Source organism: Clinocottus analis, unplaced genomic scaffold (genome assembly GCF_023055335.1).
Source record: "Clinocottus analis isolate CAN_PGR_092001 unplaced genomic scaffold, fCliAna1.0.p SCAF_15, whole genome shotgun sequence".
NCBI lineage: Eukaryota > Metazoa > Chordata > Actinopteri > Perciformes > Cottidae > Clinocottus > Clinocottus analis.
This window is the reverse complement of record NW_027175876.1, coordinates 18,635,186-18,650,616: the sequence shown is the minus strand read 5'-3', so window position 1 is coordinate 18,650,616 and position 15,431 is coordinate 18,635,186. Positions and strand designations below refer to the sequence as shown.

The 15,431-nt window shown below is 50.6% G+C and overlaps 1 protein-coding gene across 5 annotated transcripts in view; it reads left to right on the top strand.

Moving 5' to 3' along the window:
- enah (ENAH actin regulator) overlaps positions 1-15,431 on the top strand; it is a 111,048-nt gene that overhangs the window by 76,420 nt on the left and 19,197 nt on the right. The window lies entirely within an intron of this gene.

The window sequence follows — 15,431 nt, the reverse complement described above, 5'->3', positions numbered from 1 at the left end:
CCAGGATGGCTGTAGTCACCAGGATGGTTGTAATAACCAGGATGGCTGTAGTCACCAGGATGGTTGTAGTCACCAGGATGGTTGTAGTCACCAGGATGGTTGTAGTCACCAGGATGGTTGTAGTCACCAGTATGGTTGTAGTCACCAGGATGGTTGTAGTCACCAGGATGGTTGTAGTCACCAGGATGGCTGTAGTCACCAGTATGGTTGTAGTCACCAGGATGGTTGTAGTCACCAGGATGGCTGTAGTCACCCGGATGGTTGTAGTCACCAGGATGGCTGTAGTCACCAGGATGGTTGTAATGACCAGGATGGCTGTAATAACCAGGATGGCTGTAGTCACCAGGATGGTTGTAATAACCAGGATGGTTGTTGTCACCAGGATGGTTGTAATGACCAGGATGGTTGTAGTCACCAGGATGGCTGTAGTCACCAGCATGGTTGTTGTCACCAGCATGGTTGTTGTCACCAGGATGGTTGTAATGACCAGGATGGTTGTAATAACCAGGATGGTTGTAATAACCAGGATGGCTGTAGTCACCAGGATGGTTGTAATAACCAGGATGGTTGTAATAACCAGGATGGCTATTGTCACCAGGATGGTTGTAATAACCAGGATGGTTGTAGTCACCAGGATGGTTGTAGTCACCCGGATGGTTGTAGTCACCAGGATGGTTGTAATAACCAGGATGGTTGTAGTCACCAGGATGGCTGTAGTCACCAGGATGGCTGTAGTCACCAGGATGGTTGTAATAACCAGGATGGCTGTAGTCACCAGGATGGCTGTAGTCACCAGGATGACTGTAGTCACCCGGATGGTTGTAGTCACCAGGATGGTTGTAATAACCAGGATGGCTGTAGTCACCAGGATGGTTGTAGTCACCCGGATGGTTGTAGTCACCAGGATGGTTGTAATAACCAGGATGGTTGTAGTCACCAGGATGGTTGTAGTCACCAGGATGACTGTAGTCACCAGCATGGTTGTAGTCACCAGGATGGTTGTAGTCACCAGGATGGCTGTAGTCACCAGGATGGCTGTAGTCACCAGGATGGTTGTAGTCACCAGGATGACTGTAGTCACCAGCATGGTTGTAATAACCAGGATGGTTGTAATAACCAGGATGGTTGTAGTCACCAGGATGGCTGTAGTCACCAGGATGGCTGTAGTCACCAGGATGGTTGTAATAACCAGGATGGCTGTAGTCACCAGGATGGTTGTAATGACCAGGATGGCTGTAATGACCAGGATGGCTGTAATAACCAGGATGGCTGTAGTCACCAGGATGGTTGTAATAACCAGGATGGCTGTAGTCACCAGGATGGCTGTAGTCTCCAGTATGGTTGTAGTCACCAGGATGGCTGTAGTCACCAGGATGGTTGTAGTCACCAGGATGGTTGTAGTCACCAGTATGGTTGTAATGACCAGGATGGCTGTAGTCACCAGGATGGTTGTAATAACCAGGATGGCTGTAGTCACCAGGATGGTTGTAGTCACCAGGATGGTTGTAGTCACCAGGATGGTTGTAGTCACCAGTATGGTTGTAGTCACCAGGATGGCTGTAGTCACCAGGATGGTTGTAGTCACCAGGATGGTTGTAGTCACCAGGATGGTTGTAGTCACCAGGATGGCTGTAGTCACCAGTATGGTTGTAGTCACCAGGATGGTTGTAGTCACCAGGATGGCTGTAGTCACCCGGATGGCTGTAGTCACCAGGATGGTTGTAATGACCAGGATGGCTGTAATAACCAGGATGGCTGTAGTCACCAGGATGGTTGTAATAACCAGGATGGTTGTTGTCACCAGGATGGTTGTAATGACCAGGATGGTTGTAGTCACCAGGATGGCTGTAGTCACCAGGATGGTTGTAGTCACCAGCATGGTTGTTGTCACCAGGATGGTTGTAATGACCAGGATGGTTGTAATAACCAGGATGGTTGTAATAACCAGGATGGCTGTAGTCACCAGGATGGTTGTAATAACCAGGATGGTTGTAATAACCAGGATGGTTGTAATAACCAGGATGGCTATTGTCACCAGGATGGTTGTAATAACCAGGATGGTTGTAGTCACCAGGATGGTTGTAATAACCAGGATGGTTGTAATAACCAGGATGGTTGTAATCAACAGGATGGTTGTAGTCACCAGGATGGTTGTAATCAACAGGATGGTTGTAGTCACCAGGATGGCTGTAGTCACCAGGATGGTTGTAGTCACCAGGATGGTTGTAATAACCAGGATGGCTGTAGTCACCAGGATGGTTGTAATAACCAGGATGGTTGTAGTCACCAGGATGGTTGTAGTCACCAGGATGGCTGTAGTCACCAGGATGGCTGTAGTCACCAGGATGACTGTAGTCACCAGGATGGTTGTAATAACCAGGATGGTTGTAGTCACCAGGATGGCTGTAGTCACCAGGATGGTTGTAATAACCAGGAGCATCTCTCAGGAGGAGGAGCATCTCTCAGGACGAGGAGCGTCTCTCAGGAGGAGGAGCGTCTCTCAGGAGGAGGAGCGTCACTCAGGAGGAGGAGCGTCTCTCAGGAGGAGGAGCGTCACTCAGGAGGAGGAGCGTCTCTCAGGAGGAGCGTCTCTCAGGAGGAGCGTCTCTCAGGAGGAGGAGCATCTCTCAGGAGGAGGAGCATCTCTCAGGAGGAGCGTCTCTCAGGAGGAGCGTCTCTCAGGAGGAGCGTCTCTCAGGAGGAGCGTCTCTCAGGAGGAGAGTCTCTCAGGAGGAGGAGCATCTCTCAGGAGGAGCGTCTCTCAGGAGGAGCGTCTCTCAGGAGGAGCAGCATCTCTCAGGAGGAGCAGCATCTCTCAGGAGGAGCAGCATCTCTCAGGAGGAGGAGCATCTCTCAGGAGGAGGAGCATCTCTCAGGAGCAGCGTCTCTCAGGAGCAGCATCTCTCAGGAGGAGCATCTCTCAGGAGGAGCATCTCTCAGGAGGAGCAGCATCTCTCAGGAGGAGCAGCATCTCTCAGGAGGAGCATCTCTCAGGAGGAGCAGCATCTCTCAGGAGGAGCAGCATCTCTCAGGAGGAGCGGCATCTCTCAGGAGGAGCGGCATCTCTCAGGAGGAGCGGCATCTCTCAGGAGGAGCGGCATCTCTCAGGAGGAGCGGCGTCTCTCAGGAGGAGCATCTCTCAGGAGGAGCATCTCTCAGGAGGAGCAGCGTCTCTCAGGAGGAGCATCTCTCAGGAGGAGCATCTCTCAGGAGGAGCAGCGTCTCTCAGGAGCAGCGTCTCTCAGGAGGAGCATCTCTCAGGAGGAGCATCTCTCAGGAGGAGCAGCATCTCTCAGGAGGAGCATCTCTCAGGAGGAGCAGCATCTCTCAGGAGGAGCATCTCTCAGGAGGAGCATCTCTCAGGAGGAGCAGCGTCTCTCAGGAGCAGCGTCTCTCAGGAGCAGCATCTCTCAGGAGGAGCATCTCTCAGGAGCAGCATCTCTCAGGAGGAGCAGCATCTCTCAGGAGGAGGAGCATCTCTCAGGAGGAGGAGCATCTCTCAGGAGGAGCATCTCTCAGGAGGAGCAGCATCTCTCAGGAGGAGCGGCATCTCTCAGGAGGAGCGGCATCTCTCAGGAGGAGCGGCATCTCTCAGGAGGAGCGGCATCTCTCAGGAGGAGCGGCGTCTCTCAGGAGGAGCATCTCTCAGGAGGAGCATCTCTCAGGAGGAGCAGCGTCTCTCAGGAGCAGCGTCTCTCAGGAGCAGCGTCTCTCAGGAGCAGCATCTCTCAGGAGGAGCAGCATCTCTCAGGAGGAGCATCTCTCAGGAGGAGCAGCATCTCTCAGGAGGAGCATCTCTCAGGAGGAGCAGCATCTCTCAGGAGGAGCAGCATCTCTCAGGAGGAGCATCTCTCAGGAGGAGCAGTGTCTCAGGCTTCCTTCATGGTATCTGTCTCCAGCCTTGTTGCTTCACGTCTGGATCGTCAGTGTTTGTGCTCTTTTCAGGAAACAGGAACTTCTTTCAGTGTTTTCTCTCTGTCACCGATCAGAAACCAGATTTCCAGGGTTTGAACTTGTCTCTGTTTTTTCCTTCTTGGCACAAGGCATCCATGTTTGTTTGTTTACGTTCCCTCCAGGAACAGCTGTGCTAAAATATGGATTATTCTAAACATGACGTGTTCATCCAGTCATCAAACACGCTCTCTATTTGCTCTGGTTTCTCTCTCTCCCTCTTCTCCATCTCGTTCTCTCTCTTGTCTCACTCTCTCACTGTCATTCACACACACATCCCTGTATTCCCGTCTTTGTGAGGACCCTCATTGACATACAGCATTCCCTAGATCTCAAGCCAAACCTTAAAACCACCAAAATGTCTTCATTTTCCAAAGATGACGTCACTCTGCAGCGAGAACAAGAAGACACACACACACACACACACACACACACACACACACACACACACACACACACACACACACACACACACACACACACGAGTAGCACAGCATTCTTCAGGTGTGAGTCAGTGCTCCTTCTCGTTCTCTTTGAAGTGAACTTGGATCTTGGACTTCTGTGTCAGTCAGAGAGTGATGATGGATCTGGCTGCCAGCTCCCTTTCTTCTACTTCTCCTCCTCTCCCTTTCTTCTACTTCTCCTCCTCTCCCTTTCTTCTACTTCTCCTCCTCTCCCTTTCTTCTACTTCTCCTCCTCTCCCTTTCTTCTACTTCTCCTCCTCTCCCTTTCTTCTACTTCTCCTCCTCTCCCTTTCTTCTACTTCTCCTCCTCTCCCTTTTTGTTTCCTCACTTTCTCCGTCTCTCTCTCACCTCACCGCTCGGTTCCAGTCAAGCTCCACATTTAGCAGCGTATGACCGGCAGCCGGCGAGCAGATCAGTGACCGAGGTCTTCTGCTGAGAGGGAGAGAGAGAGGGAAGGAGAGAGAGAGAGAGAGAGAGAGAGAGAGAGAGAGAGAGAGAGAGAGAGAGAGAGAGAGAGAGAGAGAGAGAGAGAGAGAGAGAGAGAGAGAGGGGGAGAGAGAGAGAGAGGGAGAAAGAGAGGGAAGGAGAGAAGGAGGGAGGGAGAGAGAGGGAATGGGAGAGAGAGAGGGAGAGAGAGAGAGAGAGAGAGAGAGAGAGGATGAAAGGGAGGTGGAGGGAGCAGACCAGTGAAGACATTAATTAGCAGCACTCTTCTTGAACAGGGAAAGCTAGCATATGCTTTGGAGGATGCAGACGTTCTGTTGAGCCAACATGGCGGCTTGTTTGGAGCAGCTGTTCCTCATCTAATCAGCTGCTCATCCCCGTCAGACAGCCGGGGATGAGCAGCTGTTTCGCTTGAGTACTCGGTCCAGGCTTTGAATCCGGAACCTTCTTCAGAGCACTTTAAGGACTTTCATTTGTTCAACAAATGAGTGATCTGTAAGTTATCATCATGACTTCACTGGACATAAGAAGTTCACGGAGTGAAGTCTCGTTGATTTGTGGACTGCAGTTCCTCAATTTGGACGTCGCCATCTTGGCTTTTCTGCAATCAGTGAATGGAAATGACCATATTTGGACAGTGGAGGAGTGACATAGCAACGCTGTATTTAGCACTGGTCGGGTAGCGACCTGTCAACCTGGTAGCCCCGCCCTAAAGCATCCCCTGCTTTATGGTCTGTTTGACTCTAACAGACCATAAAGCACTAAATGAACATCATGCTGTATAGAAGAAGACTAGAAACTAGAGATTGAGACATAAACTCATGTTTACAATGTTTACTGAGGGAATACATCAAGAGAGAAGTAGAGTCACTTATATAGACTTCTATACAACCAGAGGAGTCGCCCCCTGGTGGTCAGGAGAGAGAATGCAGCTTTAACACATGAAGCATAGACTTCTATACAACCAGAGGAGTCGCCCCCTGGTGGTCAGGAGAGAGAATGCAGCTTTAACACATGAAGCATAGACTTCTATACAACCAGAGGAGTCGCCCCATGGTGGTCAGGAGAGAGAATGCAGCTTTAACACATGAAGCATAGATTTCTATACAACCAGAGGAGTCGCCCCCAGGTGGTCAGGAGAGAGAGTGCAAGTTTTAAAACATGAAGCATAGACTTCTATACAACCAGAGGAGCCGCCCCCTGGTGGTCAGGAGAGATAGTGCAAGTTTTAAACACGTTCAGATTCTGACTTTTTACTTCTCGTTGGTAACAGATTACTTTGACTTGGTTCTCTTTCAAATAAATGAATCGTAAACTCATTCATATTAATGGGGATGATAGAACTTCTGGTTTGGATGCTGCTGAACCGCCACTTTAATCTAGCAAGCTAGAGACGGTCGCTGGAGACGGACAGCACACACTTTGAGAGGTATGAAAATATTATGAGGCCATTATGAAGGTGTGCTCCGGGTTCCTCGTGCTGGAGCTCCACCTACAATATGCTTCTGCACACTCGGCCCTTTGAAAAAGCTCAATGGCAAACTGGGGAAATGCCCTCAGATGTTTGTCAAGTCGTTCAATCGTCTGCTCACTCAGCTAATGTCTCAACTTCTCATGGGGAATGTGTGAGCCATGAGGCTGATAAGGAGACGGAAGAAGAAGAGGGAGAACCCGAGGCGTGGACTCTGTGTTCCTCTCCTGAAGACCCTGAGCTGACCCTCCCCCCACAGGGACCACAGTGTTCAGTCGGACGCGTCGCTGACGTGGCGTCCTGCAACATCCTGTAACCTCCTGTAGCCTCCTGCAGCCTTGTGCAGCCTCCTGCAGCCTCATGTAGCCTCCTGCAACCCCCTGTAGCCTCCTGCAACCCCCTGCAGCCTCCTGCAGCCTCCTGCAACCCCCTGCAGCCTCCTGCAACCACCTGTACCCCCCTGCAGCCTCCTGTAGCTTCCTGCAACCCCCTGCAGCCTCCTGCAACCCCCTGCAGCCCCCTGCAGCCTTCTGTAGCCTCCTGCAGCCCTCTGTAGCCTCCTTTAGCCCTCTGTAGCCTCCTTTAGCCTTCTGCAACCCCCTGCAGCCTCCTGTAGCCTCCCTTAGCCTCCTGCAACCCCCTGTAGCCTCTCTTAGCCTCCTGCAGCCTCCTGCAACCTCCTGCAGCCTCCTGTAGCCTCCTGCAACCCCCTGCAGACTCCTGTAGCCTCCTGCAACCCCCTGCAGCCTCCTGCAACCCCCTGTACCCTCCTGCAGCCTCCTGCAACCCTCTGTAGCCCCCTGCAGCCTTCTGTAGCCTCCTGCAGCCCTCTGTAGCCTCCTTTAGCCTTCTGCAACCCCCTGCAGCCTCCTGTAGCCTCCCTTAGCCTCCTGCAACCCCCTGTAGCCTCTCTTAGCCTCCTGCAACCTCCTGCAGCCTCCTGCAACCCCCTATAGCCCCCTGCAGCCTTCTGTAACCTCCTGCAGCCCTCTGTAGCCTCCTGCTGCCTTCTGCAACCCCCTGCAGCCTCCTGTAGCCTCCCTTAGCCTCCTGCAACCCCCTGTAGCCTCTCTTAGCCTCCTGCAGCCCCCTGCAGCCTCCTGCAACCCCCTGCAGCCTCCTGCAGCCTCCTGCAACCTCCTGCAGCCTCCTGTAGCCTCCTGCAACCCCCTGCAGACTCCTGTAGCCTCCTGCAACCCCCTGCAGCCTCCTGCAACCCCCTGTACCCCCCTGCAGCCTCCTGTAGCTTCCTGCAACCCCCTGTAGCTTCCTGCAACCCCCTGCAGCCTCCTGCAACCCCCTGCAGCCCCCTGCAGCCTTCTGTAGCCTCCTGCAGCCCTCTGTAGCCTCCTTTAGCCTTCTGCAACCCCCTGCAGCCTCCTGTAGCCTCCCTTAGCCTCCTGCAACCCCCTGTAGCCTCTCTTAGCCTCCTGCAACCTCCTGCAGCCTCCTGCAGCCTCCTGCAGCCTCCTGCAGCCTCCTGTAGCCTCCTGCAACCCCCTGCAGACTCCTGTAGCCTCCTGCAACCCCCTGTAGCCCCCTGCAGCCTTCTGTAGCCTCCTGCAGCCCTCTGTAGCCTCCTTTAGCCTTCTGCAACCCCCTGCAGCCTCCTGTAGCCTCCCTTAGCCTCCTGCAACCCCCTGTAGCCTCTCTTAGCCTCCTGCAACCTCCTGCAGCCTCCTGCAACCCCCTGTAGCCCCCTGCAGCCTTCTGTAGCCTCCTGCAGCCCTCTGTAGCCTCCTGCTGCCTTCTGCAACCCCCTGCAGCCTCCTGTAGCCTCCTGCAGCCCTCTGTAGCCTCCTTTAGCCTTCTGCAACCCCCTGCAGCCTCCTGTAGCCTCCCTTAGCCTCCTGCAACCCCCTGTAGCCTCTCTTAGCCTCCTGCAACCTCCTGCAGCCTCCTGTAGGCTCCTGCAGCCAGGAGCAGACATGGGGATCTTTGGGCTGTGGAGAGGCAGCAGGGACGATACCAGCACATTCTTCTCTGTTTCAGCACATTCACATGTTTCATTCCCCGCTGCCTCGCCTGTCCTTCCCTTCTCATCGAACTTCCCTCCTCCCCTTCATCCCCCTTTGCATCCAGTTGAAGACGGATGAAGAAAGGGATGAGAGCGTGATGCTTGGGCCGGTGATGGAAGGAGATATTGCCGCATGCACAGAGCGCAGGAGGTCACTGAGGAGCGCCGGTGAAACCCACCTGTATGGTTGAGAGAAGACGAAGAGCTGGAAATAATAGGCTGCGTATTAATAGCTGCGCGGTGCGTGGGAGCGAGGGAGGGAGTGTCGGGAGAGGCAGCAGGGAGAGAGAGGGACAGGAGGGAGAGAGGGAGATGGGGAGGGAATGAGTCTTGAATGAAAGTGAGGATGGAGAGACTGAGAGGAAAGACAGATCTGTGTTAGCTGTTAGCACGTAGCTGCTGGTATTTAACACTCGGAAGAGTGCTTGCACATTGTCACGAGCGCAAGCTGACAGCCGCATGTTCCCAGTTGACAGACACACACACACACATACACACACTTACACTCACAAATGCAGTACCATCTATAAAATCTAATATGTTAGCTTAGCCATTATAACGAGGTTGAGGTCTTATGTTAACTGGACACAACATGACACATTGTGTGTGTGTGTGTGTGTGTGTGTCTGTGTGTGTGTGTGTCACACTTGGACTGGCTCCTCTCTATGAGTAGGTCCATATGGTCCATCTGGGCTCCCGTCCATTCACACACGGTTTCCTGGTTCTGCGAGCCAATCAGGCGAGCCGCTGCGTCCAGCTGGCCGGCAGCTCTCTCCAGACTTCTGGAGGTTTGTCTCCGTTGTCTCTCGCGCAAAAGTGGCAAAACCCAAATGATGCGTCTTTTTATTTTTTTTCTCAAGAACAAAAAGGAAGCGGAGGACAATTTATCAACCAACATGATGAGCAGCTGACGGCGGAAGGCTGAAATAAACATCTCGGGAAGCTGTGATTTCAGACAGATTGTATCAGAAGAGGAAGCGAGCCGCGGCCGTCGGCTTTTTGTTTTCGGGTCATCCGTCAGGTCCAATCAGTGACAACGGCCAAAAGCAACTGTGACCTCACAAAACACATCATATCCATAATCAGGGATGAATATGCTGTGAGTGGGTTCTGGGTTGACGTCTCCACGCTGTGGACAGACACCTGCAGCTGGTGTGGTGCCATTCAAGATGGTTTCAACCCATCTATTCTCTCATGGACCCTTTGTCCTTCTAGAGTCTTGCTTTAGTTTCTAATAGCAAGTGTTGTTTTGGTTAGTTGTGACCGTTTTAGGTCAAACAGTGAGTTGGATAAATGTCTCAGCTTCCTTTTATTCCTTAATCTTGGGAGCGAGTGGATACATTTCAGTCCAAGAATGAGCGGGTGTTGAGGGCTTTGCAGAGCTCCGTCGTCGTGGTGTGAGCAGCTCTGCTGCTTCCTGCTTCTCTTCATCCTCACAAGAGGCCTTTGACGTTGACTCTTCAACTCAGTCGCTGTAGGTCCATGCAAAGGGGAAGAAGGAATATTTGTGCACGTTTGTCTTTGTGCGTGCTCGGGATTCAGGCCGTGCTGCCGCCCACGCTCCCTTAGCAACGGTTTCCCTGGCAACTCTTGTCAGGAGGCGAGTAAGCTTTTCACAGCTGTGAATCCTGTAACGTTTCCCTGCAAAGAAGCAAGAGAAACGCGCTTTAGGTCCACTCATCAGAGCCAGTATGTATGTAGAAGAGGGGTGCTACGTGTGGGAGTCATTATATGATGTGTAGAAGAGGGGTGCTACGTGTGGGAGTCATTATATGATGTGTAGAAGAGGGGTGCTACGTGTGGGAGTCATTATATGATGTGTAGAAGAGGGGTGCTACGTGTGGGAGTCATTACATTATATGTAGAAGAGGGGTGCTACATGTGGGAGTCATTACATTATATGTAGAAGAGGGGTGCTACATGTGGGAGTCATTACATTATATGTAGAAGAGGGGTGCTACGTGTGGGAGTCATTAGATTATATGTAGAAGAGGGGTGCTACATGTGGGAGTCATTACATTGCATGTAGAAGAGGGGTGCTACGTGTGGGAGTCATTACATTATATGTAGAAGAGGGGTGCTACGTGTGGGAGTCATTACATTATATGTAGAAGAGGGGTGCTACGTGTGGGAGTCATTACATTATATGTAGAAGAGGGGTGCTACGTGTGGGAGTCATTACATTATATGTAGAAGAGGGGTGCTACGTGTGGGAGTCATTACATTATATGTAGAAGAGGGGTGCTACGTGTGGGAGTCATTACATTATATGTAGAAGAGGGGTGCTACATGTGGGAGTCATTACATTATATGTAGCAGAGGGGTTCTACGTGTGGGAGTCATTACATTATGTGTAGAAGAGGGGTGCTACGTGTGGGAGTCATTACATTATATGTAGAAGAGGGGTGCTACATGTGGGAGTCATTACATTATATGTAGATGAGGGGTGCTACATGTGGGAGTCATTACATTATATGTAGAAGAGGGGTGCTACATGTGGGAGTCATTACATTATATGTAGAAGAGGGGTGCTACATGTGGGAGTCATTACATTATATGTAGAAGAGGGGTGCTATGTGTGGGAGTCATTACATTATATGTAGAAGAGGGGTGCTACGTGTGGGAGTCATTACATTATATGTAGAAGAGGGGTGCTATGTGTGGGAGTCATTACATTATGTGTAGAAGAGGGGTGCTACGTGTGGGAGTCATTACATTATATGTAGAAGAGGGGTGCTACGTGTGGGAGTCATTACATTATATGTAGAAGAGGGGTGCTACATGTGGGAGTCATTACATTATATGTAGAAGAGGGGTGCTACATGTGGGAGTCATTACATTATATGTAGAAGAGGGGTGCTACATGTGGGAGTCATTACATTATATGTAGAAGAGGGGTGCTACATGTGGGAGTCATTACATTATATGTAGAAGAGGGGTGCTACATGTGGGAGTCATTACATTATATGTAGAAGAGGGGTGCTACATGTGGGAGTCATTACATTATATGTAGAAGAGGGGTGCTACATGTGGGAGTCATTACATTATATGTAGAAGAGGGGTGCTACATGTGGGAGTCACAGTGCAGCTTTGTCATGACAGTATTGCCATTCCACAAAGTAGTAACAAAGTAGTATTTTAGTGTTTTTAAGAAGATGAACCGTGTACTTCTTTTCAGCCACGATTGTTTTCTGTTGCCAACACAAACTAAAAACTGTCTCAGATGCTCCGCTGTGTTACACTCAACTCTGGTTCGAGATGTTAGTGTCTTGGATTCGAAAGACGATTTGCGAGTCTGTCAGTTATTCAGCCCTCTTGTGCTTGACGGGTTGTTGTTCTTGCTGATGAATCTGGACTTTCTGAGTCTCGATCAGAGCCATCTTGTTCCCAAAAGTCTGAATCATGAACCTGTTTACACTCTGATGACGTGCTGCTGCAGGAATGCACGGATCCACCAAACATGCCTCCTGTGAAACGAGAAACACAGTTTAATAAGCTTCAGTTCCACTCAAGGGCTTCACTCCAAGGTTTACACACACGCACACACACACACGCGCATGCACGCACACACGCCCACACCCATACCCACCCACACACACACGCACACACCTATCACTAGACGGCTTATTTAAAGCCGGCGTTCGCACATTGTTTAGGAATGTCATGATGATCTCCTGCTTCGGGGAATGCCGTGTGCATGTGTGACATCCATAAATTACACAGCGAGGTTTGTGCGCGTGCACAAGCTCAAGACAACTAACGCACAACTTTATTGTCCTTTCAACACAAATTTGACCAACAGTTAGGGGTTTGAAAAGCCCCCGAGCTCGAAGACATTCATCATCGCCAGCACGAGCGCTTAACTCCAACAGGGAAGCGGCAGCTCGCGTCAGTCCAGCGGAGCTTTCCTCTGTAATTAGGACTCAGCGAGGACACCCTGTGTTGTCTGTAATGAGAAGAAACGAGACTACGCACAAGACAAATTACACTGACAAGGTTAGTTTAGTTTTATTTGTTGGATCCTGCTCCTTCAGCGGGAGTCCTTCTGGAAACTAGACGTTAACGAGACTGACGGGTAACAGGTCGGCCATGTTTCCTGGAGCAGCGATCCAGTCCTGGACCGCTTCATAGGAAATGTCAACCCATTGGTTTGTGGGTTATGGTTCCAAAAAGCCTTGAGGTTCTGTTGGCATCTTGGTGAATAACCTGAACGGCTGAAAACACACCGTTAAAGGGTTAAAGTTGTAAGACAAAAACACCCACAACTCCCAGAAAACGCCAAGAAAGTGACCTGTCAATCACGACCTGAAGCATTCCCCTCTTTATGCTCCATTTAACTCTACACTTAATAAGTAAACATGTGTTTACGTTTGCAAGTGTATGTTCCCAGTAGGTTGCATCATCCCCAGCCCCTCTAAGTCCTAGTGTGTGTGTGTGTGTGTGTGTGTGTGTGTCTCTCTTAGATTGTTGTTTCATCAAGCTGATCATTAATGAATAAAGTAATCGATGGGAGTATATTTTTCACACTGCCTCATGATGTCACATGACCTCCACCAATAACACAAAGGTCAACAATACAACCTTTGCTTTGTGATACAACCGTCACTTATGAAGTAAGCTAACGAATAACAGCAATAGCTTGTACCAACCTGAGTTTGGTTAGCTAACGTCCGCTAGCTATGCTCGTGTCCTCAGCAAGCTAACGTTAACTAAAGCACAGCAACACATAATTAAATGTAAGCATTTAGTGAATGTTAACTTCATTTTACTAATGGCATCAAGATAACTAGCTAACGTTAGCAAACTCATGAAGTTAGCATGTCCTGCTCGCGTGACTGTTTCTTGCTTGCTTCCTGCTTTAGTTTGCTGCTTGTTGGCGGTTTTGCTCTCTTTGCAAAGAGAAGAACAACACCAGTAAAAAACACATGAATCGGTGGAAGCGTCTGTGATCTGCCTAATCAGACTGCTGTCACACTCTTACACCCAAGCTGTATTTAATCCTGAAGTTCTGGTGCAGAGGATCCCACAGGGGGAACTCCTTTCTCTGAGCGAGGAGGCTGTCGGATCCTCAGAGACGTGATGCAACGCTTCCATCGGCCTGTAAATCCAGCACGCTCCTGTTCTCTCTGTAATTACGTCAACGGCTGCTGCCACACCGTGAGAACTGGGACGGGGAGCGCAGGCGTCCGTGGAGCACCGGGGTCACGGTGATGCTGTGCATGATGTGGAAGTTTCTTTAGCTGTCTCTCCCTGCGGCGCGCTCGAGTGAAAAAGATTCAGGCAGAGCGGACTTAAAGAAAGCATCTCATTGGTCAGGATGAAGTTCCTGCAGCCGTGTCACAGCAAAACCTCTGCGGGTTTGATTAGCTTTGATGCTACTTATAAGCTCTTTCATCGGTCACAGTGCAGCTGAGCACTGCGTTAGCTAAATGCACTGTTAGATCCGGCTGAAGGAAGGAGTGCAGAGTGGCACACATGGAGGTCTGATTATTCTCCCGTGAGGTGACACGCCTCGGCGGTTACATATTTGGCGAAAGACTCTTGCGGACAAGTCATCTTCTTCCTTCAGATTTCCTCCTGTTATCAGCTCGCTGTGTTCAGACTGGTGGCCGTCCTGCTACAGAACGTTAGACATCTTCACGTAAGCGTGGCAGCTCCGAGCCGGTGAATCGTATTCATTTCTTGAATTCATGGGTTCATTTAACTGCAGCTTTTGACACAGGTTGGGCACATTTAATGTGCTCTCTCCTTCATGTTGTCCTCTTCCTCGACCTTCCCTCCTCCCACGGCCAAAAGGCCGGAGCCTCGACCCCGTGGCCTCTGGGCTGACGCTCACGTGATTGCGCCAGAATCACTCGGTTGTGTATCTCCAGACCGACGTTTGTGTACGTTGTGCAGGAGTGGAACCTACATGCTGGTTGTCTATTTGTTGTAGGCTTTTGAGCACCGAGGTCTTAGTTCTGGCATCTACACGTCCGTATCATACTTCTTTTGTTTTACTTTCTTGGTCTGTATTTAAAGTCTTGGTTCTATCAATAAGCAGCTAAATGGTTTCACACGCTGCCAGAGGAAACCGGCCCGATGTGTCTCCGTCTCTCTCTGTGACCCACTTTACACCGGACCGATGCCAACTCTCTCTAAAACCACCTCGCTCGCCCGTTTGTTTCTTCTTCCCGCGAGCGGAGCCACCTGCTTGCCTCGGTTTCCTCGCAGCCAAGATCCGTGGGAGCCATTCCCAGAATGCACCTTGGCAAAGGCAGCGGCGACCAAACTTACCTTGAGGTGTGTGCGTGCGTGTGTGTGTGTGTGTGTGTGTGTGTGTGTGTGTGTGTGTGTGTGTGTGTCACCAGTGCAGACGAGAGGGAGTGTTTACATTAAGCAAGATTTATGCTGATGAGCGACTTCTAGCTGTGAGTCAGCTGACAGCACAACAGGACGATGAGGGCAGAAGACCTGTGTGTGTGTGTGTGTGTGTGTGTGTGTGTGTGTGTGTGTGTGTGTGTGTGTGTGTGTGTGTGTGTGTGTGTGTGTGTGTGTGTGTGTGTGTGTGTGAGTGAGAGATAGAGAGAGAAAGCGCACGTTGGCATTTAGCTCAAGTTCCCACCATCACTTGCGCTGCTCGAGCTATTCACTCGCTCATTCACAGCCAATACAATTCATTTAATGTATTTGTATTTATTTGTATTCATGTTTGTATGTAAATATATAAATATGTATATAGTGTACAGATGCTGTTCTTCAGTGTCGTATACTACATTCTGCTGTTTACTTTAAAATATAAATGGTGTAGTTTGACACTGGGGGTGTCGCTCCAGCTTTGGCATCAAACCTCAGAAATGTCTGTTTCTCTCTGTCACTGTGTCGTTTCACATGCACACAGGGAACACTCTGCCACACTGCTCACATGCCCCGTCCTCCTCCTCCTCGTCCTCCTCCTCCTCCTCTTCCTCCTCCTCCTCTTCCTCCTCCTCCTCCTCCTCGTCTCCCCTGCTGCTGCTGCAGTCACACGACACACCGGTCCTTCTAGCGCTGCCTTCTGCTGACACCTAGTGGTCCAACCCGGGTCTGCAGCCACAGCGGCAA